At 52.4% G+C, this 22,911-nt stretch overlaps 1 protein-coding gene across 7 annotated transcripts in view; it reads left to right on the top strand.

The window, feature by feature from the left end:
- The window catches only part of Trak1 (trafficking kinesin protein 1), a 103,655-nt gene that overhangs the window by 4,745 nt on the left and 75,999 nt on the right, over positions 1-22,911 (top strand). Inside the window, exon 1 of one of the 7 annotated variants that reach the window (XM_057767717.1) lies at positions 17,559-17,684. The exons of the other annotated variants lie outside the window; for them this stretch is intronic. The gene's annotated coding sequence lies outside the window, so the exon portion shown is untranslated. Of the gene's footprint in view, positions 1-17,558; positions 17,685-22,911 lie in introns of those variants that run through there. 7 annotated transcript variants of the gene reach the window in all.

The following is a 22,911-nucleotide window of genomic DNA, read 5'->3' on the forward strand; positions in this document are numbered from 1 at the left end:
CTCATCTAAATGAATTGGTGAGCCCCAGGCCAATGAGAGGCCCTGTCTCAAAAGCCAGCATGGGGAGCAAAAGACACAGGCTGACATCTGGCCACATGGGAACATGTACATACATGTATGTATACACATGAACACATTAAAACAAAACAAAAGTCACAATCTGGCCTCCTACCCCGAAGCAGACACGAAAGGAACTTGTCCCTTAACACTAACCTAACTCACTGAAAGTGGCATCTAACCGCCCCCCCCTCGCTCAAATCAAACATTGTGGCCTCCCTGCACAGTTTATTAATTGAGCTCAGGTGTTGTTTAGTAATTCCAGAAGTTTGATTTTAATGGTTCCCTCTGAAAAGTTGTCGTCTAAATGGTACTCCCTTGGCCATGAATGAGAGGAAAGAATGGACAGCAGGAATATTGCTTGAGGATTCAACGAGAAGCCACAAGCTTTGGGGCGGGGTGGGGGATTTTCTAAAGTCCTAAATTAGGAACCATTTCTGCCATTTCCCTCCATGGATCGCCCTGGCCTAGCAGCGGTCAGGTTCTGCAGACGGAACAGATGACAGAAATCTCTCTGTGAGTCTCGTGCTGACTTCTGGATCTTTGCAAAGACTGGATACTGATGTCCGGGGCGACTGTCTCCTGTTCTGGCCCTTGGGTGATGGACAAGGCACTGGCCACACAGGGTTTTCAATATAAAGAAAAGTTTTTAAATTACATTTTTGTATTTCTGCATATACATGTGTAAGCATGTGAGCACAGAGGCCAGCCTGTGGGAGTCAGTTCTCGTCAGCCCTGTGTGGGTCCCGGGGATTGAACTCAGGGAATCAGTTCTCGTCAGCCCTGTGTGGGTCCCGGGGATTGAACTCAGGGAGTCAGTTCTCGTCAGCCCGTGGGGTCCCGGGGATTGAACTCAGGGAGTCAGGTTTGCAGCAGACACCTTGGTGCGCTGAGCCCTCTAGGTGGCCCCGAGTCAGATCGTCGACCTGTAGCTAGGGCTGCGGCTCTCGGTGCTCTTCACATTTGTCTCCGCCTCCCAGCCAGTGTTGGTTCCTAGAGACAGGCTTCGTGTAGTCAGTGATCTCATTAGCATGTCACCCATTACAACCTTCACCCACCAGCCATCTGGGGAGACAAGCAAGCAAGAAGTTATAATGGAGGAGAGTTGGGTGGGCCTGGACTTCAGCCCTGGCACCTGGTTCTTCCTGCTCCGCAGGGCTGTGCTGTTGGGGGCCTGTGCCTGGGATGGTGGGATGGGGGGCAGTGTGGCAGGAGGAGGGGGGTCAGGGTGCAACATGTCACAGAGCTAGAGCAGGGAGACTCTCTGTGTTTCTCTGTTGGAGCCTCATAAGTCACTGGGTCACCTTCATATCCCAGTGACTCATGGGCCGGCCGTGGTGCCGTGAGGCTGGTGATGGGCATCACTCAGGCAGGCCAGGGTCACCAGGGCCTGCAGGCATCAGTCGTACAGCGTGTCTCACATCCTCTCCGTACACGGATGAAGAGGCTGAGGTGCAGAGTGTGAGCAAAGACGCACAGATTCCCTGTGAAGCCGGGCTTTAATCTAGGCAGGGTCTAGGCTGGCTGCCTCCGGCTCTGCTGTCTTCTCTACCCTGAGTGACCTGGGAAGAAGGTTGTGACATATAGTGACTCCCCCAGGGCACCACAGGACTCCTGTCCCCAGCCACCGGGAGTTCCTGGGGTGTTTTCTGTCCTAGACAACAAGGAGAGCCGCGATTCACCAAGCCGCTTTCCCACCTTCTGGTTGTTGGATACGTTTTGCAGCATTCTCTTCTGTAGACCTGCTGCTTCCGCTGAAGCCAGTCCCACTTTCTGGAGCTCGCCCTGAGGTGCCTCACATAGAAAAGTGTGGAAAAGCAGAAAAAGATTACAGCTTGGAATGAGTTCCCACCACAACAGATATGTGACCCTCGATCCTCCAGCCCAGCAGTTCTCAACCTTTGGGTCACAGTCCCTTTGGCAACCCTCTGTCTCCAAAACTATTTACATTATGATTCATTTATTATATTTATTATGCATACAGCATTTGGCCTGCATGTCCACCTGCGGGCCAGAAGAGGGCACCAGATCTCACCGTAGATGGTTGTGAGCCACCATCTGTCTGGGGGGGAGATGAACTCAGGACCTCTGGAAGAGCTGCTGGTGCTCTTAGCCTCTGAGCCATCTCTCCAGCCCATTACATCATGATTCACAACGAAACAAAATTATGAAGTAGCAACAAAAATAATTTTACGGTTGTGGTCCCCACAGCATGAGGAACCACGGTGTTCAAGGGTCGCAGCATTCGGAAGGTTGAGAAGCGCTGCTGTCATCCCCTTGTCTCAGGACACCTTGTCGCCTTTTCTGCTTGCAGTCGTTGTCCATGTTGGAAGACCTTTTCCCATAAGCAAACTCACGTCACAGTCTTTGTCCGTAGCTGGTCCTCGCTGTCTCCAGAGCCACCACTGACATCACTAGTTCCCTTCCATAGGCTGTGGGCTACTTCCGGCTTCACACATCCGTTCCCCAGGGCTGGGAGATCCCTGCTTCCACACAGCCATGTCCCTGATGCCGAGCGGATGGCTAGGAGTCGGACTTGAGTTTTGGTGGACTTAAGCAGTGTCGTCTTTTCTGGGTTGTGATCGGTTCTGCCTGTAGCTCGCGCAGTGGCTCCCTTCAGTTTTGTGACAGCACACCTTTACAACCTTCTCCTTCTTTACCGTTGGCTTGTCCACCCGCTGAAGCATTGAGTGAGATCACACGGTACAGACTAGGAAGTGAGCTCACACATACGATACAGACTAGGAAGTGAGCTCACACATACGATACAGACTAGGAAGTGAGCTCACACATAGACTAGGAAGTGAGCTCACACATACGGTACAGACTAGGAAGTGAGCTCACACATATGGACTAGGAAGTGAGCTCACACATACAGTACAGACTAGGAAGGCTTAGTGTGCAGTCAGCGCTCACGCAGTGTGCTTCTTCAGTGTTACAGCCACATTTAACCTGTTCACCCTCACTTCCTGTCTACTCATGTGTCTGCCCGCCCCGTCATTGTCTGTCTATCTGCTTGCCCCTTTGTGTTTATCCATGGGTCTGCTTGGATGTAGAGGAAACCCTGGTGGCTGCTGCGGGCTGTGGGGAAGCTGAGGGCAGGCGAGGGAAGGGCAGGCAAGGGACGGGCAGGGGAGGGAGGGCAGGCAGAGCTGTTCAGACACGACCCCGCCGCTAGACCCCTTTGCAGGCCCCTTCCTAGCTCCTGCCCCCGTGGGGACCGTAACCTGGATCCCAAGACCAGCTGCTTTGAGTTCTGAGTCGCAGAGGTGGCTTTGTCCTTCACCAGCACACCTGTCCGTGACGCTGAGAACTGTGCATAACTCCCGGTAACAACCATCCTCTGCCCTCGGTTCCTCTCGCCTGCTGTGAGAAGTTGTTCTTTTTTTTTTTTTTTTTTTTTTTTTTTTTGGGGGGTTTTCGAGACAGGGTTTCTCTGTGGTTTTGGAGCCTGTCCTGGAACTAGCTCTTGTAGACCAGGCTGGTCTCGAACTCACAGAGATCCGCCTGCCTCTGCCTCCCGAGTGCTGGGATTAAAGGCGTGCGCTAACACCGCCCGGCGAGAAGTTGTTCTTCTGCGGGGGATAGCTCCTCTTCCCAAGGGTCCTGCTGAGAGCAGGCAGCTCAGGCTGTAGTTCCCTAAGAGGACTGGGCGGGGCCGAGAAGAACGTGGGCGGGGCTGAAAAGGGGCTGGGCGGGGCTGAGGCGAGGCCGGACAGAAACTTCTTAAGGAAGCATGATTTCCGCTCTGGTGACCCCTCCCCTCCCCCTTCCCTTCAGTTCTTCTTGGTATTTGTTCGGCAATTACCCTGGTAAACTCCTCTGTGCAGCCCTTCCTTTTTAATGAGTGTGCAGACTGATCCTGTTTCATATTGATTTTAAGGGTTCTGTGAGATCTACGTCCGATGTGTGTGGGAACATTGTCCTTCAGGGTGCTGTCATGCATCTTCCCTAAGAAGCTGCCTCACCTCCTGTGGGAACAGCCTGTCAGCGTTCCCACGGGAGGGGCTTCGCAGCCTTAGGAGCTTGGACGGTTTAAAGTGGTGGCTGAGGCCCTTACTGTCCACCCTAGGCAGTTCCCTTTCTCTAGAGCAGTTATGGTGGTGGCATCCTTGGGGTTCCCATGGCGCCTGTTCAGTGCCTGGCCCTTTGCTGATGTGTAGAGACAGCAGCCAACACTAGTGAAGGTTTTATATTGGCCACTGCAGCAACAGCCGCTCTGAGCCCCAGGGCGCTGTTTACAGAGGGCCCCCTGGCAGCCCTTGTATCCAGCTCTTCCCTCCTCTCCCTCTCCTCTGCCTTCTCCTCCTTCCCACCCTTCCCGCCCCTCCTTTCTGTTTTCCTTCATCTTCCTCCTACTCCCCACTCCCATCCATCTTTCCCACCTCCCTGGCTCTCTGAGAAAATGCGGTCGGGCACAGCATCCCGGGCTCTGAGCCCCACTTTCAAGGAGGTTTGGGGACAGGAGTTTGTTGCTCTGTTTGTTTTTGCTGTTCTTAATGTTATTGTCGGGTTGACACAAGCTAGAGTCCTCTGGGAAGAACCAGCCTTTGTTGAGCAGTGCCTGCCTCAGATTGGCCTGTGGACAAGTCTGTGGGGGCATTTTCATGATTAATGAAATTAATTAAGGGAGGGTGCAGCTCGCTTCAGACAGAGTCACCCTGGGCCTCTGATTCTGGATTGTTTATAAAGCAAACTGGACAGAACTCAGCCAGCAGCCAGAGGCAGTGCTCTTCTGTGGTCTCTGCTTCAGCCTCTGCCTCCAGGTTCCTGCCCTCTCTTCCCTGATGGACTGCAGTGTGGAAGCGTGAGCCCCTAAATCCTGTCCTCCTGCACATCGCTCTTAAGTAGAGTTTTCTCACAGCGATAGGGAAGCAAATTCAAACAGGTTTCTCCGGACTTTTGGTTTTCGCCCCTTGGGAGCTTTGCAAATACCCTGGTGTGAGGGACATCATCAGGCCTGGATCCATTGCACACCAAGGCTGAGCAGATTGTCCAGTCATTGGTCTGGATGTGGAACCCTGGGAGAAACAGAGACACAGTCTTATGGTATGGAGGTTCAGATTTCAGAGCTGGTCAGTGTGTGGCTGGCAGAGGCCAGATGTGATCCTGTGGCTGCCAGGAGGGCCAGGAACTGAGGTGGGGATTATTTGGTGGCAGGTGTGCGGGTGGCCGCAGCCTGGCTGACTGACTGGACTTGGTGGAGAACCACCACCAAGGAGGATGAGTAGATGCCAGGGAGCCCAGGATCTGGGTCCGCAACATGCTGAGAGCCTCTAGCGCATAAGATGTTCTGTGGACCAATGAGATGAGACCAGGGGAGCCACTCAGGGCCACACCCTGACTCTCGGGCTCAGTGCCAGCTTGACTGACCCAGGAGCCTCCGTAGGAACCTGGGCAGACTAAGCTCCCAGGAGGGAGGGCAGGCAGACAGGCTTATTTCTCATGGTTTCTGGAGCACTGGTGTGTGCTGTGAGTGAGCCACACCCCCCAGCCCAGGGTCCACGAGGACAGCTCCTTCCTGCACCCTCCCATAAGCCTGAGCCTCTGGAAAGGCAGCTTTGCCAAGGCTGCCCAACTTGCAGACATCGCTTCTGGTTTGTATTCCTTGGCTCAGCATTAACAGCTCTCAGTGTGTAAAGCGAGGACAGGACCCCTCCAAGGTGGTGGGGGAAGGTTTTTTTTTTTTAATCATAGATAGGAGGAGAATACAGCCAGAGCAGGGAGAGAAAGTAGTGGACTGAGCGTGGCCAGCGGACTGGACGTGGCTGGGGGTGGAAGAGGAAGAGGAGGACATGAGAGTGGCAAGGCAGAGGAAGACACAGCAGAACCAGGAGCCCGCGTAGTCTAGATGGCAGGGTCCTGTAGGGCTGAGAAGCTACAGGAAGGGAAGGCTGTGCGCTGGAGAAGTTTAGTGCAGGGGTCCGGGAGAGAAGACCTGAGAGGAGCCAGGATGCCAGCATGAACTCTGACAGGTGTTTGCAATGGAGGCCACTGTGTGCTGATAGGCGCCGCAAACAGACATTTGCCCCGAGTACCTTTTGAACCTGACAGTTGGTAGGCTGGTTTTCTTTCCTTTTGTGGCGAGACATGAACAGAACCAGGCTGGAAGTTTTCTGGTCTCACTTCCTTCCCAGGCCCGTGATTGGCGGTCAGGCTGCAGGATGGGAGGGCCCCGTGGGGCTGGAAGGGTGATGCTGCAGCACCACCTAGTGGATCCGTGAAGCACTACAGCAGCAGCCTGATCTCCCACACTCTGCATCTCTAAGAATGGGTCTGTTGTGAGGCAATGACCGTATATGTGCGGAATGCAGGGAACCTTCCTTACACCCCTTCTCGGACTGGCCTCCTGGACATTCTGGGTGCTGGACATTCCGGGAGCCCATACTGGAAGTCGGTTCTGGAAAGGAGGGTGACAAAGCCAAATGACCTCGTGTTTCTTGCTTACGTTCCCTGGGAAGGATGGTGGCGACCCTGGTTCCATCATGGTCCAGACTTTCCCTTGTCTATTGATGGTGTGCTCTGCCTGTCTCTGAATTTCTGGGTGTCACTGCAGAAGTGCTGACTGACGCCTCCCCAGTCCCAGAGGCTCTGACATTTCTTCTTCCGTGCTCGTGGTGGTGATCAGTTTAGGATCTGTGCGCTCAGGACACTGCTGGGAAGGAGAAGCACGCTTACACGGGCCATGCACGATGTGTCATGTGTGTGGTGCTTCACTGTAGTGAATGAGAATAGCCCAGCGCGGTAGGGGGCGGAGGGAGGCTGTGAACAGCACGCAGCCTGGTTTCCTTTCCCAGGGACAGACACCTTCAAGCCTCTCACGGGAACACTTCTCGTACTTCCTCCAGCCTTCCCACTCCAGGGGTTTGCGCATCCAAGCGGACCACAAAATGAGGAAGAAAAATCTTTTTAGACTGGAAAAAATCGGGCTGCTGCTGTTTTATGGTGTGGTGGTTTATGGTTTTCAAACATTTTAATTAGTTTCATTTTTTAATATAGATGCACCCTGATGTTTTGTGCAGGAAGGGCACCATTCTTAAAGTCTCCGAAATAAAGTAGGAAAATGATAGATCGGCTATGAAAGCGTCACACGCAGATGTGTTATTGTTATTATTGTTATTTAACATTTCTAAGCCCCAACACTCAGCTCTCTAAGCTCCGCTGGGCCCGAGAAGCTGGGAGAAATGAAGAGGGCACAGCTTTGACGGCCTCGAGCTGGGTTAGCAGAGGGCAAACATTCGAGGTGCATCTGCCGCTGGCCGTCAGAGCAGGCTGGATTCCCGGGGGGGGGCGGTGGCTCGCAGACCCCAGCTTGGCCTGTGAACGGCACACCTGCCCCTGGAACCCACTCCTTTTTGGTGTCCAAATGCCGGACAACAGTACTCTGACAGGGAGGAAGGGTCTGGCTCATGGTTCGCGAGATGTAGTCTGTTGCGGTCGGGAGGACATGGCGGTGGTGGTGGAGGCGCGTGGCTGTTTGTTCACCTTCGCTGGCTCAGGCGCCCAGCTGGCTTTCTCCTGTTCCTGTTTATTGAGCCCAGGACCCTTCCTGGTGGGATAGTGCTGCCTACATTCAGGGTGGATCATCCCCCATGAGTTAATCCTTTCTGGAAACATCCTCACTGAGGTACCGTAGGAAGGCCTCACTGATGCTCCAGGCTCTGCTAACCCAGTCAACCTGGCCAAATGAACCATCCCAGACCCCACACTTAACAAGAGGGAAATCTGTGTTGGAGCCAGATGAAGGTCTAGCCCCACCCATTCAACGCTGAAGCCGCAGCTACATGCCTGATGACAAGATGACCGAGCACTTCGTCCTCAGTTGTGCCTTTCCTGGCTCCCCGCACCCTCTGCAGAACCGTGACACAGGCATTTGGGAAGCTGCCTGGCATGGCATGCGGCTGGCCTGGGTGGCAGCTTGGCCTTCAGGGCGAGTCACCCTTATTTCTCTGACCAGCACAGCTCTGTCCCAGGAATCTTGCTCCAGAGCTGGGAGTGCACCAAGCAGCCCTTGCAAGTTCTGCCCCCCTTGTCTGTGTTGGAATTCTCACACAGGTACAGTTTATATCCAGACACTCCATCCATGGGATGTATAGTATTGAGTAGCTTTTAGTATGTTTTGGGATTGGGCCATCACCTTCACAGTGTTAGGGTATTTTTAGCATCCCTACAGAGAAACTACATAGCCTTTAGCCATCCCCAGATCTGCCCTGCAGGATAACTGCATACTGCCTGTGTTCTCAGGGCCTCTGAGTTCCTCTGCATCGTTGTGTTTGTTTGGTTTTTCAAAAAGGGTTTCTCTGTGTAGCCCTGGGTGTCCTGGAACTCACTCTGTAGACCAGGCTGGCCTCAAACTCACAGAGAGTCATCTGCCTTTGCCTCCCAAGTGCTGGGATTAAAGGCACATGCTGCCACTGCCCACTGTCTGTATTGTTTTTAAGACTGATGGGCTGACTGTCTGCCTGGGCTGGCAGAGCTGAGTGGGGCTGTTTGGGTGTATACATCATGGCTTTCTTGTCCCACAGAGTGACTGTGGCGCTGAGCAGTGATTTCAAGATTTGCCCCAGGGCTGGGAACGTGGGCTTGGTCACTGGCAGAGCGTTGTAGCGAGGACAAGGACCTAATGTGGTCTCCAGACCCAAAAGTGTGGGCATGTGGTGCACACTTGCTGTCTTGGTGCTGGGAAAGCAGAGACGGCAGTTTCCTGGGGTTCCCTGGCTAGCCAGCCTAGCCTGCTCGGGAGAGTTCCAGGTCAGCGAGAGACCCTGTCTCACAAAAGACAGCTCCTGCAGGAATGACAGCTGAGGTGGCCTCTGTCCTCCACACGCATGCGCACGCAGGAATGACAGCTGAGGTGGCCTCTGGCCTCCATACGCATGCACATGTGCAAGCAGGAAACAAAAATCTCTCCCTTCCTAACCTCCTGTTCTGCTGGTAACACGCCTTCCTCTGCCATGTTCTATGTTCTGAGGTTGCTTTGAAGCCGGTTTAAGTAACGTGGACTCGAGTCATGGAGGTTCAGCTCACTCTGTGGGTCTCTGTGTTTACAGCTACACGATGTCGGGTGTGGGAGTGTCCTGCTGTGCAGGTGACCTCACTTGACTGTTTTGAGAATACCGCCATGGTTCGTTCAGCAGAGTGTAGTAAAATGTAGGTAAACAGTGTAGCGGATGAGGACACTGTGCTGCGGCCTCAGGGTTTTGTTCTATTAATAAGATAAACGTCTCCAAATTTGGAATTCAGCTCTTTATCTCAGAGTGTATACCCCTTGATGGTAGCTGACTTCCATTGTCCCCCAGGCAAGCTCACACTGGAGGAGAGGCCGGGAAAGGGTGTGGGTGGGCCTGAACTCTGGCACATGCCAGGAAGTTGTTTTGCTTTGTGGCAGGGTCTTCTGTAGCCCAGGCTGGCCTCCAGCTCCCCATGCAGTGCAGAATGAGCTAGGCCTCCTGATCGCCCTTCCTCCACCTCCCAGGGAGGGAGGGACTTGCCACCACGGCCACCACATCCAGTGCATAGGTACTGGGGCCACTCTAGGTCTTCACGTATGTTGGGCAGCTGTACCCACTGAGCAGTCTCAGCCTGCTCATACAAGCTGTGGTCATGCCACAGATGCCAGGTCTGGAGGATTCTGTACAGAGCCTCGGTGATTTGGGGACGGGAAACTCAGCCTAAAGCCCCACATTATCACAATACCGCTGCAAAGAGGGCTGGGATGGTTAAGTGCCTCGCAGATACTTGTCCTGTTTTGTTCTGGCTTGCTAGAGAAACACGGTCCACATCTTGTTATTTAATGGCTGTTAGCAAAAGTGCAGTTAGATGGTTTTGAACAGCAGCTTCACCTGGTACCCCTTATTTTTCTCTGAAGTAAAAGAACCTGAAGGCTGGGAGATGGGCTGCCTAAGCGAACAGACCTGGGTTTGACCCCAAGAACCCACATAAAAATTCCAGGGGTGCTAGTCTCTGCCTGTAATCCTAGCTCGGAGGGCAGAGGCAAGCAGACTCTTGGAGAGTGCTGGCCAGCCGGGCTAGCTTAGCCTGCGGGTAGCCAGGGAAGAGGGAGAGGGTCTGTCCTAAAAAATAAGAAGAGCGAATGAAGAAGACACCTAAGGTTGACCTCTGGTCTCCATAAGCATGTGCACACATATGCGCGCGTGCACACACACATACACACACACACGCACGCACGCACGGTTCAGAAAGAGGCTGGTAGAGCCAGTGTGGCCCTGCCATCCTCCGGGCTCCAGGCTCCTCTTCGCCATTGGCTCCATCCTTAAAGTTACCCGTATGTAATGAAGCTTCAAAAACTCCCACTATCCCCAGCAAATCACAATCTGTAGCCATAGGCCATCTCTCCTGCCATATTGGCTGAACGCAAGCCTTGTGGTCATGGTTTGCTCTGGAGGTGGGAGTGGGTGGCTGAGAGGCCCTTGATGGCAGACGGCAGATGGCGTTGTCTGCCGGGCCACCACGGCCAGGCGACATAAGCCTTCCATCGGTGTCTCTTCACCTTCCACATCATGGCCTGCTCACGAAAATAATAAAGGTGCTTGCAAAGCATGATGGGTAAGTGCTGGAGGCCATTCATAGCTGGAGGCTGCTTTGGACCCTGGCTGGCACCTTGTATTCTGGCCATAGTGTGGGAGAGTTCTGGAATCTGGAAGCCATATTTTATGAGGCAAAGGACAGCCAAGGGATTCAGCCTCTACAGGCTGAGGTGCCAGAAGGGACATGCCTTCACAAACTTAGGGTCACAGCCACCATAACCTGGGGCACCAGGAAACATCACAAGACCCACCATGTCGGAGGTGACTATGGGACTCCTGAGTGGAGACAGTCTCACAATGGCACCGGAGGGACTTTAACTGTGTGTATTGTGTAAGGGACTCTCAAAGACCCAGAGACCCTGGACATTTGGAAAAAGTTAAAGCCTTGATGGCCTCAAGGCTTCAGTGAGACAGACAGCGGGGTGATGGTAGGGAGGAGACAGGGGCTGTGGGACTCCAGGAAGCAGGCTCGCTCTTGGGAATCATGGAAGCTCCTTCCACTCCTGAGCCCCACTTCCAACAGTAAACAATCATTTAGGGAATTTGGGTGTCGGTCTCTCTGTAAACTCCTTGCTGACAGTTGGGTGAAGTTTCTTTGGGGGTTTTCACTGCGACATTTCAGGGGGTCTTGGTAAATTAAACCACATTAGCTTGAAGGATTCCACAGGCTCTCATCTCCCATGGAAACAAAAGCAGAACCTCTTTTCCAAAGCAACATATCCTTAGACCCATATTTTAAAGTCAAGATACCTTTTTTTAGCAGTTCCCAGAATCAAATGTCTTTCTCCAGTCAAAAAATTAAAAGAAAACACAATATACATAATCCAAATTCTCTGTGCATATTCCATCCTTTTGTGGCTTATAATCTGACTGTCTACCCTCTGTCTCTTTAAAGACTTACTCAGACACACATAACTCGTACCCATCTTTAATCCACCCTCACCATTCCAGAGGGCGATCTCGCTGAGGGCCTCCACTTGTAAAACTACACCAGTTCCATTCCACGCTCTACTTGCTACGGGAACTAGGCTGAAAATTTAAACACACACACACAGACAGAGACAGAAAGACAGACAGGGCCTCAGGGACATCCTTGAGACAAGAATGCCAAGAATGCCCCTTTGATTTTGCTCAGGGGCAGCTTATTTAGGCTCTGGCCACGCCCCAGCTCTCAGAATCTTTCAGCTGCAGACCCATCAGAACCCACGCCCCTGCCATCAGGGTCTTGTGCTCAGAGCAGCTGCAGGCTGCTCAGAGCAGAGGAAAACAAGTTGTTTACAGGAAATTCAGGGTCTGGGGGTCTGCAGTCCCCAACAGTGGGGTGATGGTAGGGAGGAGAAAGGCGCTCTCTGGGACCACCCTCTGTTGGGAAGCTTGGGTCAGCTGCCTCCTGGCTGTGTGACCTGTGCTAGTATATTCTGCTGTGTTACAGGGGACAGCAAGAATCTTTACTCTTAGGGCTGGAGACGTGGCTCTCTGGTTAAAGAGCACTGGCTGTTCTTCCAGAGGACCTGGGTTCAATTTCCAGCACCCACATGGCAGCTCACTACCAGCTGTTCCATGGGATCTGACTCCCTTTTCTGCCTCCATGGCACCAGGGATCCATGTGACATACTGAAGCATGATTAATAAAAACTCAGAGAGAAATTGGGGTTCAACTGAAGATCCGAAAAGCAAAGCAGCCAGCCACTGGCTCTTACCTCGAGCTCAGTCTGAAATGGCGAGCCTGCCTCCAGGAATCTCAGAATGAGACTGTGTTTGAGAGCTGACTCTTCCATTTTTATAATCCTCTCTGGGGCTGAGATTAAAGGTGTGTACCGACCGGTTTCTATGACAACTAGTATGGCTACTGTGATTAAAGGTGTGTGTCACCACTACCTGGTCTCTAAGGCTGACCAGTGGGGCTATCTTACTCTCTGGTCTTCAGGCAAATTTTATTTATTAAAATACAATTGAAATGCCTCTACAATACACACATAGTCAAAACACCCATGCACATAAAATAAGTAGATTAAAAATTAAGGAAAGAATTTTGAGTCTTAGAACTGTTGTGGGATCCAGTGAGGCAATAGTGCAGGTGCACACAGTGGCATTCTATAAACGCTCGTACACAGTGGCATTCCATAAACACTTGCACACAGCGACGTTCCATAAACACTTGCACACAGTGGCATTCCATAAGTGCTTGCACACAATGGCGTTCCATAAACACTTGTACACAGCGGTGTTCTATAAAAGCTTGCACACAGCGACGTTCCATAAACACTTGCACACAGTGGCATTCCATAAACGCTTGCCACTGTTGTCACTGACCTTATTCTGGAAAGTATAGTTGGTCCTCTATTGAATTCCTTCAGGCCCCGTGAGATTCAGACAGTGTGAAGATAGAATGGATAGGAAAGGAAACCATCACAGTTCTGGAAGAAAATATTTCTGAACATTTTAATACTCTTGAGATAGGGAAGCTGGAGCAGAACTATGAGGGAAGTAAATGGGGGCTGGATATGCCCAGTATGCAGGGACCCCGAATCCCACCCCCAGTAACACAGGCAAGAAAACTGATCAATGTGAGCGTGCAGAGTTAAGCTTTGCCACAGTGGTGTTTTATTGTTCCTGAAGAATGTGTGCAGTCTACAGATTGGACACTCGGATTTACAGGAGTCATACGACATGGTAGCCAGAATGCGTACAGATAGGGCAGGCAGCCCTCCTCGTGGAGCTGCAGCGGTTCCGGACACACACACACACACACACACACACACACACACACACACAGATCAGGGTCACAGGAAGGCTGGTCTTCCAGAAGTCAATGGCCAGTCCACACCAGGCACCTCTCTTCAGGTAGAGCCCCAAGGGACAGGGCTTCCTTTAAATGTCTTTTAGAAAGCAGCTATGTTAGCACAGGCTTGCCATCTCAGCAGGCAGAGACAGGAGTCTCGGGAGGTCACGGCTGCCTAGCATACACGATACCCTATGTAAAAAGAGAACAGTACAGGGACTGGGTGTGGTGACCCATGTTGATAATCTCAGCTGTGTAAAAGGCCAAGGTTGTCCTTGGGCATGTAGCTGTTCCAGGACCCAGGGCGGCCTGGGAGGTCCCAGCTGCCTTGTCACGTGTGGGTCTCGTGGGCCCAGTGCTGCACCGGTCCCCCCCTCGGCGGGAGGGGAGCTGGGATGAGTCTGTGAAGGGTCTAGAACTGGAAGGAAGGACGTGAGGTCCTTGACTTTGTGATTCTGTCTCATGACAGAGAATGAGGATGTGGAAGGGAATGGATGGGCACCGATGCAGACATCAAGAGCAGGGCCAGAAGTGTGAATGAAGCCCTTGTCTGCATTACTGGTATTAAAGTGCAGAGAGATGACAAGTAGATCAATGATGGTGTGCTGGATTGACTGATCGGTAGATAATGCACGGATAGATCATGGTATGCTGGATTGACTGCTTGGTTGTTAGATAATAGATGGATAGATGATGGTGTGTTAGATTGACTGGTGGGTAGATACTAGATGATACCCCAGCAGGACCAAGACTGCAGAAGAACCCTAGCATCTTGGGCCGATGCACCTGCCAACTCCACTGTCTCACTCTTTGTCTCTCCTGATTCTGTGACCAAAGTATGAGTCACTTACAATATAATCTAATAAAATAACTTTTGTTGGTGCTGTGGCCAAACTGTGCCCCCAGTTAGATGAATGGATGGACGGAAGGACGGACAGACGGACGGACGGACAGACAGAGATAAATAGATGGATAAATAGATAATGGGTAGATAGAGAGACAGGCAGGCAGATAAAAAGTGTGGCAACTCAAGCATGGTGGCACATGTCTTTAATTCCAGCGCTTAGGAAATTCCAGCACTTAGGAGGTAGAGGCAGGAGGATCTCTGTGAGTTCAAGGAGTCTACATATTGAGTTCCAAGCCAGCCAGGGCTTCATAGTAAGACCACGTCTAAAAATAGACAGACAGCAGACTGGCAGCTCTGTGGGGAAATGTGCTCTTATCCTAGACTGCCCTGAGAAATCCTGCTGCAGGCTGCTGTCAAACCTGTCTGGGCAGCAGCCTGAGATTCCCCTCTCCCTCAGGCATTGCTCTTAAGGACTATGGACTCTATGGATGGTGGTGTGCTTTCTCGGCAGGTGATTTCACAATGCAGCCCAGCCCAGAAAGGAAAGCAGAGGGATGGGATGCATTCACTGCTTACAGCATGTCTGTGTTTCTGGCCACTTAGTGAAGGGCTCCTACTTCTGAGCTCATCTCTTTGTTTCGTGACACTTGACCCAAGTATCCCAGAGTTTCAAGGCATCTTCCCATACATAGCTCAGGAGTCATCAGTGAGCATCCTTCCCAGGGAGACAGGGTGGTACACAGGTGGTGTAGACTTAGCAGCCTTCTGCCTCAGTTTCCCAAGTGCTGGAACTCCAGATGTATACCCTACACCCAGCCAGCAATGCATTCAAAATTCTTATGATGATTCCCAGGGCCGCTCTTAGTCCTGCATAATTAAACCAAAAATGTCCTCAAGATTTTGCAGAATTCTTCAGAACCTTAACTTAGTATAGAGCAATTTTTATATTTAATACGACAGCCCACTTCCACAAGCATGCAGCCCGTGGCTGGAGTGCGTGCTCGCCCAGCACATGGGAGTAACTGGGGTCAGTGTCTTGCATGAACCAGACGTGGTGGCCCACACCTGCTATCCCAGCATGTCAAGGTAGCAGCAGGAGTTCATGATCAGCTTTGGCTGCATTGGGAATTCAAGGCTAGCCTGGACTACATAAGACACTGTCACACACAGACTCACACGCATGCACGCACACACACACATGCGCCAAATGTCCCTTTGTTTATAATGCACATAATCACCTGTGGATCATCTGACCTCTCCTTCCTGAGCCTTCGGATGCCTTCCTTCACGAGGGCTCCTGCAGCATCGTCTCTGCCTGCTGCTCTCTGAAGTGAGCCACCCTCTCTTCTTTTAAAAATGAATTTATTATACATGCGTACACTTGTGTATGTACTGTGTATTTCTTGGGTGTGTGCGTGTGTGCATGTGCACATGTGTGCGTGCCTGTGAGTGGAGGCCAGAGGACACTGGAGGCAGCCAGGCTTCTCCTTCCACAGTGTGGGTCTAGGGATTGAGTTCAGGAGACAGGCTTGGTAGCAAGTGCATTTGCCTTCTCTGGGCACCCCCAGCCCGACTCCTCACCTGGCCTCTGACCAGAGCCTCTCCATCCTGTACCTGGCGGACAGTAGAAGGGATACCCTCTTTCATAAGGGACTCCGCCCTCGTCCTCAGGGAGCAAAGGTTGAGCAATCCTAGCAGACCGGTCTCCGCTGCCCTACTGTCCTGTCCATGTTTTTACACTTCCTGGTAGGACAGGAGGTTCCCGGCTGGTGGCACTGAAGGCACGGCATGAGGCCACCGCTGAGCTTGCTCTGTATGTAGCTCCATCTGTCTGGCATAAGCCAAGGTGCGTTCCTGTGAGTTCTGTGAGCTGTTCAGGCAGATTTGTCAAACCCACAAAGTGGACTGTGGGGACTCAGGTTCACAGGCCTTCAGCCAGAAGCACAGGTAGGACTTGGGGGCTGCTGGTTTCTGGAGTTGAGGGGGCTTTTTGGGGACAAAGCCTGTGGTCTGTGGGATCTAACATTGTCTCTAGGCAGTGGAAACTTGAACTAAATCCAGGGACCCAGGATGATGTGGGCTGAGGCTTGCTTGCTTGTAGTGTGGGGGAGACCCTGCTTGCCTGGGTCAGAAGGGGCTCTTGTGGGCCGGGGGGGTGTGCCAGTGAGCAGAGCTGTTTCCATATCTGTGGAGTCACCTTTAGCTTTGATTTCAGATTCTCTCATAATTGGACAGAGCTAGGCTCCCTCGACCAAACCAGACCCATATAGCTTAACTGGGTCTGATACGCTTATCACGAGCCCATCTGTCTTGAGTGTAGACTGCAGTGAAGATGTTAAGGAGATTATACACTGTGCTGTCAAAGCCATTGTTATCTCTTTACTTCCGTGGCCAATGTGTAACTTCTTCATGCCCTCCCCAGCTCCTGGTATTTGCCTCCTGTGTTTGTGTGTGTGCATGGTTGGGGGGGAGAGAGGGAAGAAGAGAGGGTTACGGTGTGTATTTGTGTATGTATGATGTAGTGTATATTTGTGTATTTGCTTGTTTGTGTGTGGGGGCACACGTGTGTATAGGTGCTATTGCTCATACGTCCACGTCCACGTGGAGGCCCAAGGCTGATGTAAGGAATCGCCCTCTATTGCTCTTCCACCTTCTTTATTGAGGCAGGTCTCTCAGTCAAACCCAGAGCTCACTGATACAGCTAGTCTTACTAGCCAACTTGCTCTGGGATCCCCTGTCTTCTTTTTGCCCCTGAGCCTGAGGTCTCCCCACCCCTTATTTGACATTGTATTCTAGCTATTCTATTTGTATGTATAGTGTCTCATTATCATCTTTGAACAAGGATTTTTTTTTTACAAATTGTGTTAAGATACACACAACATTTGTCAATGAACACTTTTAAAGAATATCATCATTCTGTACTGCCCCCCCCGCCTTAAACTGGCAGTTCTAAGGATTGGACCTAAGGCCTCATGGATGCTAGGCAAACACTCTACCATTGAGCTACAGCCTCAAACCTTAATTCTGTGCCGTTAGTGCCTTTAAAATGCTGCACACCCACCACTGCCCGGTTGCTGGACATTTTCATCATCCATAACCAGCCATGCGTCATCTCTCACCTAGCGACAGGATGGCATCCAGGGAAATGTATCAATAGCCGGTTGCATCGATGCATGGGCATTTCCAGGGCATGCTTGCCCACACTGAGGCAGCCACGTCACCAGCATGAGACCATCTGCTTTGCTCTGGGCATTTTGGAGGAGGCTTTCGGCAGGTCCCTCCTCCTTCCCTTTGCTCTGCTCTTCCTGCCCGCTCTGTTGCACAACAAATTAGCATGCACCGTGCCACACTCAGTTACCCGAGGTCGACCTTTAGCCTCACACTGGAGAACCCGTTTCTAAGTGTGACTGAGTGGGTGGACTGACGGTCTCAGCTCAGTCACTTGACAGGGGTACGTATCTTAGGCCTCCTGAGTGAGGGCCTGTATGTGTGTGTGCGTGTGCATGCACGTGTGTGCATCTCTGTGTGTTGTGTGTGTGTGTGTGTGTGTGTTGGAGGTGGTGGGCAGATCCGCACAGCTGAACTGAGGCCACTGTTGTTGTTTTGGACACTGAGTTCTTCGGGTGCTTCTGCTGCAGCCGTTGTAGAGAGTTCTCCAGCACCATCTGTTTACCTACAGCCTAGCTCTGTAGAGAATTCTCCAGCGCCACCTGTTTACCTACAGCCTAGCTCTATTGGCCTTTACTTTTGGTTTCCTACATGTCTGTCTGTCCAGTGATCTAGAGACTCTTCTGGGTACTGCGAGCATGGAGTGCCTCAGATACAGAGTCCTGCCTTCTGTGGTAGCTGCTCGGTCCACAGCTCGCCCAGCACCCTGGGGCTCTGAGGCCTCGCTCCCCCCTCTGTCCACTCTTGTTGTCTAGCCTACATCGCGTGCTTCTGAGTCTCCTGCACTCTCGGAGGTCCATTAGCGCCTGTGCTGTGCGCTCTGGCCACGGTTCCTGCAGAGCCTTGCAGACGTCACTCAGACGGCGCAGGAGTCAGTGTCTGGAAGGCTGTGCTCAAGGCCCATGTTTGGCCACTATTTTGCTGTGTGGTAGCACAGCCTTTCTGGGCTGTTTTCTGTTACGGACTGAAGTGATTGAAACAGCGGATGGCTCTGATAGCCTCTGTAATCTGTGGAGTTACCACGTCTGTGCTATAGAAGATACATGCCAGTGGCCTCAATGTGTGATCCCAGGACCCCAGAGTCAGGCTCGGGGGATGGTGTGTTCCGGGCTAACCTGTGCTATGTTACTTAAGGAGGTCTGTCTTCACAACAGGCAAAAATAAACGATTGAGACAGAGTTTCCCACAGAAGCTTAGGCAAGTTTCCAGAGGATCCCGAGATAAGAATGTTCTAGGTCATCAGATACCGATTTCAAAATCACAGCAGTTCCTGCGCTGCAGGGTCGTGTGTGTCTTTGGGTCTGCATCCTTCATCCTGTCCAGGTCTGTGCAGGGATGAGGGACCCAGTGGGGCTGGTCATAGTCGTTGCCGAGGGTGATAGACCACAGAGAGGGCTGCTGCCTCTAGTCAGCTCCTCCTGGGACTGGACCTGGGGCCAGGCTGCTCCTTCCTCACCAGAATGGCCAAAAGGAAACTTAGTGGGTAAGCAGTGAAGCGGGCAGGGACTGGGAGGAGCCTGCAGTTTGGTCCTGTTTGATGGGTGGCTCTTTTCTGGGCCCTTGCTTGTCTCTGTTAGTGTAGCCATGACATGTTCCCAATGCCTGCAGCGACATGCAGGGTGGCAGCTCCTGCGTATGGGCTGGTCTCATTTGACCCTTGGGGACTTAGACATGTAAATTAGTCTAGCACTTAGAAATCAGGGGACTTGAGGGCTGGCGAGCTGGCGAGCTGGGCACCCACCTGACACCAAGCCTGAGGACAAGTTTGATTGCCATGACCCATGTGCACTGTGGCATGTATGTGATTATATTTATTTTGTATAAAAACTCAGATCCCAAGTCTCAGTAGAAGTCAGCAGTGGCTGCCCCAGAGGGCGCTCTGTAACCTGTGGCCTTTCTGGAGCTGCTCAGAGGGGTTTCTGGTGGACAGAGAGCCACTTTCTCATGCTGCTGTTCTGCAGATAGGGAAACTGAGTCCGGATAGATGAAGATGAAGCTTGGATGGGGTTACAAGGCACAGTGTGGACAGAACAGGGCTGGAGCCGCTTTCCCCAGACAGGTTTACCCACATCTACAGGATTCCCCTGTACCCCCAGAGCCCCTTCTCAGTCTTCCCACCCCCACCCACCAGCTTTGTCCTTACAGTCCAGGGTCTGGACAGCTCTCGTTGGGGTTCGTGTCGCCTGCACCTCTCCAGTGTAAGGGTCTGCACAAATCGAGGCACGGAAAGTGAGCACAAACGCACGGCATCGCCTGCCTGAGGCTCCAGTTGCAGTTTCCTGCAGATGGTATGACGTCATCCTCCCTTATGGCTGTGCAGAGAAAGCGCACTTTCCGTGTCCAGTCCTCTGATGCTGGGTAGCTGGACTGGTCCCCTATCTCAGCTATTGTGAATGGTGCCTCAGTTGACCCTGGTGTGCGAGGGTCTCTGGGCTGTTCTGACCTGAACACCCAGGAGTGGTCGAAGCTGGTCATATAGTTGGGTTGTGTTTGTGGCCTCCAGACTGTATTCTTGAAGCCTTGCTCAGGGTGTGTGTGTGTGTGTGTGTGTGTGTGTGTGTGTGGCCTCCAGACTATTCTTGAAGCCCTGCTATAGGCTGGCTGTCCAGCAGGTGGCAGTGTGGTACTGACTTCCTCCCCTTTGTTCTCCCTGACTTCTTCTTGCTCTCCTGTTTTGCCCTCTTTTATCCCTTCCTTCCCTGATGTTTCCCCATGTCTACAGATCTGTGGAGTGGTCAGAGTGTTTGTGTACCTTGCCCCCCCCCCCCCCGACAGCTGTGCAGCTAGTGTCCCGTTGTCAGCCCAGAAACCCTCAGTTCCTGCCTGGCACAGAAGGAACAGGCCCCGAACCCTGGGGATGCATCCCTTCTCCTGGGGGAGGCCACCCTGGGGACGCATCCCTTCTCCATCTGGGGGAGGCCACCTCAGAGCAGTTAGTGATGTGCCCCACAGAGAAGGAGCGCCCCTTCCTGGGAACCTGACTTTTGCTTTGTTTTCTTTTGCTTTTGAGATGGGGTTTCTGTGTGTAACAGGCCTGGTTGTTTTGAAACTCACAGTGATCCATCTGCCTCTGTCTCCCAAGTACTGGGATTAAAGGTGTGTGCCACCACTGCCCAGTTATGAGAACCTGACTTCGAAGTTTCTCTGAGTTTTAAATTTGAATACTAATTTAGAACCATGGTCCCTGCTGTAAGAGAGAGGCACCTGGTAGGTCACCTCAGCACAGAGCAAATCCCTGGTTTGAGGGACCTCCCTGAACCCCCTATGGGGTGTGAATCCAGTCAGTCCCTGGGAATAGAGAGACCCACCTCTGTAGACTGAGATCCCTGGGGTGCCCTGCCACCCTTCTCTCTCTCTCTCTCTCTCTCTCTCTCTCTCTCTCTCTCTCTCTCTCTCTCTCTCTCTCTCTCTGTCTCTCTCTCGGGCAGCTCTGAGGTGTGCCTTTATCTTTGAAGGTGGTCACTACTCTGGGCCTTAGGGCTTGGGGACTCCCTAAAGATCATGGGAGTAGATGTCCATGGCAGACATGTCAGCATTTCCCTAAGATTCAGGGCACTTCCACTGCCCTGTGACACTTTTTTTGTCCTAGAGAGAGAGCTGGGAACCTCTTCAGCGGGTGGCTGCATCTCCCCGCATGTTGGAGCTGGTGCTTCATCCTGGGCCGACTGGTGGGTGATGAGGCGATGAGGCCTGCCCCACCAGCTGCCCTGGGTTCTCTTTGTTTATCTGAATACTTCCAAGCCTTTTCAGTTTTGAAGTGATGTCCTCTGGGCCTGGTTTGAGATTGGGCTGTGACTTGAACCCTTTTGGCTAATGGGGGAGGGGATACAGAGAAAGCCCTGCCTGGAATTGTATAATTGTGTGTGTGCTGAGTACTGTGGCAGCCTGGGGGAATTGGTCAGGCAGGACTTCACAAGTATAAGCTGACATTTGAGTGACATTTTAGGGTACAGTCGTGTGGGCAGTGAACATTCTAGAGGTGTCTAAAATAGCTGATTAAAAAAAGGCGCGCACGTGTGTGTGTGTGTGTGTGTGTGTGTGTGTGTGTGTTGGGGTGTGGATCCCTGAAGAATGACAAGAGCTTGGTGTGTCTCACTGAAGGGAAGCTAGAGAAAGCAGGGACTGAGCTGGGAATGGTGGTTCAGGAGTGGGCTCAGCCGCTTTCTTGGAAGCAGTGCTGTTCGTGGATTGTGTCCCGTAAGGCAGTCCATCATGTGCTTCTCTCTTAAGTCCACATGGAAGGTGCCACGTGTGCTCTTCTCACCCTGTCGAGGCACGCAGGGCAGCTGTGACCATGCCCTTGGCATTGTCTGTGTGGCTAAAGATGGCTAGCGCCTGCAGCTGGGCAGGTGGCAAGGACATAGCTTGGGAGTCTTGTCCATGTGCCTAACAATGCTTCCTTGGCCCATGGTGGAGCTCTCCACCCGTCTCTTGGTGTGATGTGACGGGAAATCCCAGGTTTCATGCACGTGCTTCCAGAGGTGGGCAGTGGTGGCGGAAGGATCTCCTGTTAGCTGCTGAGGCTTCTAGACTGGACTGCCACCTGCTTAGTCTCCTGACCTTGACTCCCATGGTCATCCATGCTCCTGGGAATCTCAGCTTCCTCACCTATGATGCTTGTCCTCACTTTCCAGGTGGGACAGTCTGCATGCACCTGGCCGTGGGTGTCGATGTTGGCAACACTCCTGTGGGTGCTTTCTGTGTCCCTTCATGCATGTATAGGTGCATGCGTGTGTGAAAATGTGTGTAGAGACCAGAGAAGATCCCTGGGTGTCATTCCTTGGACACCATCGCCCTGTTGGTTGAGGCAGTGTCTCTCTCAGTGGTCTAGAGGTCACCAAGCAGACCAGGCTGGCCGGCCAGCAAACCTCAAGGATACATCTGTCTCTGCCTCCCCGGTGCTAGAATCACAAGTGTGCACCCCCATACCCAACTTTCTTATAAGGTTTCCGTCGATTGAACTGGGGTCTCCTCATGCATGCATGGCAGTCACTTTGCTGACGGAGCCGTCTCCTCCAGCCTCAGGCTTCGTGTGCCTTCTCCATCCAGCCAGCACACCCGTGTACATTTCCATAGTGTTTCCCAGAGCCTTTGACCCCGAGGGCAAGGAGAACTCTCTGGCTGCCCCCGCATGACTCTGCTGTGCCCTCATTTTCTGTGTTTTGAAGGCAACTGAAGCTTTACTTGTGTCTAGAAGGTCGGCCACATTGCAGGAAGAGCAAACACCTTCCTGGAAGGACAGATCAAGTCCCGCTGAACGAGCAGCTGACAGCTCAGTGTCGTGTTATTCTCAGAAGGGATTTCCACTCCCCACTCACCCCTGCCTCTGTTTCCTTCCCCACTGTCAATGGTGGAGACACCAAAGGATGGCAGCTTGATGTGGGTGCCCTGTGGGAATGTGGTCCCCTGCCCTCCCTCCTGCCCACAGACTACCCTTGCCGTTTTGGGGGCAGCTGTGCAGAGCTGGTTTGGTCAGAGCTCCGCTTAGCCGGAAGATGCCACTGACTTGC

The sequence above is a fragment of the Chionomys nivalis genome, chromosome 4 (assembly GCF_950005125.1).
Source record: "Chionomys nivalis chromosome 4, mChiNiv1.1, whole genome shotgun sequence".
In the NCBI taxonomy this organism is placed as follows: domain Eukaryota; kingdom Metazoa; phylum Chordata; class Mammalia; order Rodentia; family Cricetidae; genus Chionomys; species Chionomys nivalis.